The 2,853-nt window shown below is 30.1% G+C and overlaps 1 protein-coding gene across 2 annotated transcripts in view; it reads right to left on the reverse strand.

The window, feature by feature from the left end:
* Nucleotides 1-279: 279 nt before the first annotated feature.
* LOC117173965 (protein saal1) overlaps nucleotides 280-2,853 on the reverse strand; it is an 11,532-nt gene continuing 8,958 nt past the window's right edge. Inside the window, exon 8 of one of the 2 annotated variants that reach the window (XM_033362620.1) lies at nucleotides 280-480. The gene's annotated coding sequence lies outside the window, so the exon portion shown is untranslated. Of the gene's footprint in view, nucleotides 481-1,670; nucleotides 1,859-2,853 lie in introns of those variants that run through there. The other variant, XM_033362619.1, reaches the window with a different exon arrangement.

A 2,853-nucleotide genomic window follows, 5' to 3' on the forward strand; every position in this document is an offset into this window, starting at 1 on the left:
TCATTTGAGGCAAAAAAGTGTATTATTTTAACTCTTTATGTGCACAACCAATTTCACCCACACAAATACGCAACCGAGATGCCGACCTCTAGTTTCAAAACTATATTTTAAGAACAAATAGGCTTGAAATCATCTACAATCGATTTATTTCAATGAATAATCGCAAATAGAAAGTATTTGAACTATTTCCAAGTGACATAGTCAAATGGTAAGCCGATATACCTGTCACAATCGAACGCAGAGATGGCCACTTGCAATATGTTTTTCAACATATTGGACGTTGGTGCACTTGCAGCATATCTAATTTATTATGAAAGAAATAATATGCTGGAGAAAAAAACAATTCAGCCACGTATTTCCTTGCATCATCTGAGTGAAGAATTAGCGGAACCATTTATTGAGGATCGTTCTTTAAACAAGCAAATTATGCGTCATCATTCGACAGGAAAATCCGTAAAAGTTACGCTAAATGTGAAAAACCTGTGTGCGATAAACATTCATCAACGAAAATATTGTGTTCTGATTGCTTAGAATAAAAATAAAATCTATTTTTTCAATTTTTAAACAATTATCAGTATTTATTTATCAACCTATAGTCTCCTTAATATATTTATCAACGTCAAAACTTATTTACAAGTCATTAAATAAATTTTTTTCTATTGGGGTACCCGGGTACGTTGGTTGTGCCCTGGGACTACTTTTTTTCAACACATGAATTTACATGCAAAATTTTTTTTTGCATATATAACCAATCAAATAGCTTCTAAAAAATCAAACCGTGAGGAACCGAGAGATCAGACACCCGGGTACCCAGTTGTGCACATCAAGGAAAAGTCATTTTCGAGTTTTATATAAAAATAATAACACACTTGAATGACAAAAATTTGAGCAGTCAGATTTTTTAATAATGTTGAAAATACTTAGCTTCCAAATATGTATTCAACGTTTTGAATGTGAATTATCCCAGCGTGACAACTCTGTCAAAACCATTAGTGCTTAAAATTATCCAGATTGTGAAAATGACCTTTCAAAATTACAATTATTAGCAGCCTGGATAATTAAATTTAATAAATATGTTAAATTATTAGTTTTATACATAAAATAGGTGAAAGAATAAAATACTATAATATAATTAATAATGTTAAATGATATTTGTGCTGGTTCTTCGAAAGATATCGTTTTCAACTGACCCAAGTACCATACTCGTAATATTGTAAAGATCTTTTTATTGTCATTGAGCTCTACAATTTTTATTATGTTTTCAATTTTCAAGATAAATAATTAATTTTCTTTCCAATCAAACGGAACGTAACGCGTTTCGTCCCGCACTAACTCGCCGGACTCATCAGTACGGTAATACGAGTCAATCCTACCTCATTAATTGGTTTGAATTTAAATATACTGTATATTTTCAAATAATTTTGCATTTTTTTGTAATTAATAATATATGAAATTTCAGTCGTGAATAGAGACTGTAACTTAATTTAATTAGCATACATTTTAATTCAATTTCATAATTTAACAAAAAAGTATAGAAAATAGAACGAATTGGGCGTTCTAGTTAGGGTTTTTAGGTCCAAAACTTAAAATAAAAGATCAAAGAATTTTAAAAATTTTTAATTCATTCAACAACTTATGGTTTTATTTGCAAAGCTTACTAATTACAGCGGAACTCATCTATAGCGCTGATTTTGGGGCTGACTGTGGGTAGGAACTAAATAATTATAGCCCGCTTCGCTTTTGTTTATTCACGCCTGAGTGACAACCGCAGACTCCGCGCAGCTCCTGTTACACCTACCTGCGGCGCGACGTCGATTCTTGGAATGACTATACAAGGGAGGGCTATTGAAGGGTTTTACTGTAATTGAAAATATACAGAATAATGAAATTCTTGTCAATTAAATGCTAAAGTGTATAAGGTAGGACTCGTATGGCCTTACTGATGAGTTCAGTGAGTCAGTCCGGGACGAATTATACATCAAATCTTTTTTATGCAATTATAATTAATAGTATTATTATTTTAAATTGTAAAATTCGGTAAAAGCTTGGAAAATATGACTAGCTGTCGGTCTGAAATAAGCCTTTAAAACATTGATTTATTGAATCTGTAAACATTATGAGATTTGTAATAAAGTGTCAGTGACAAGGTACCAAAAATTCCTTGAGCTTGACTGTACTTTCTTTCTGAAATTGTTGAGTAGCGAAAATAATTTCTAAAACAACAATTTATCATGTTTTTTCTAAATAAATACTTAATTAATTAACTAATCAAAATCCAATACTTTTTAATTTGATAAAAAACTACAATAAAAAAAAAGTTCGAAAACAAAATTTGTTACGCCACTTTTGTACATTTTAAACTTTGTCCCCAAAGAACGATTTTCTTACTGTTAAGAAATACCATTATTAATAACAATACGATTTCCGAATACGTATAATTAAATTATTTTCGTCTTTATAAAAATTTAAGCTTATAAATTTTTATTTCTGATTTTTGTAACAGTAATAAGCCCCCAGATGTACAAATTTATTTGCAATGTCAAGGAAAACGGATAGTCAATAAAAAAATAGTACGGAATCCTTAAAAGTTTCTGCATTCAAAATGTCTATTTTCGAGATCTAGGAAACTTAAATAACATGTTTTCAATTAAAAATTCTGTCAAAACATGATGGAAGGCGGAAGCCTCAAATATTTCAACCAATAGTTGAACCTCCCTCTTCTATTGCATTATCATAGAAATTTGCCTTATTCAAGGTTTTTGAAAAAAGAAATCTATGTTCGACCTTTTTTTAAATTTAAATTTGGAACCGACTATTAGGGCCTTGAAAATCATAATTATGTGGATAAAAAAA

Source organism: Belonocnema kinseyi, chromosome 5 (assembly GCF_010883055.1).
Source record: "Belonocnema kinseyi isolate 2016_QV_RU_SX_M_011 chromosome 5, B_treatae_v1, whole genome shotgun sequence".
NCBI lineage: Eukaryota > Metazoa > Arthropoda > Insecta > Hymenoptera > Cynipidae > Belonocnema > Belonocnema kinseyi.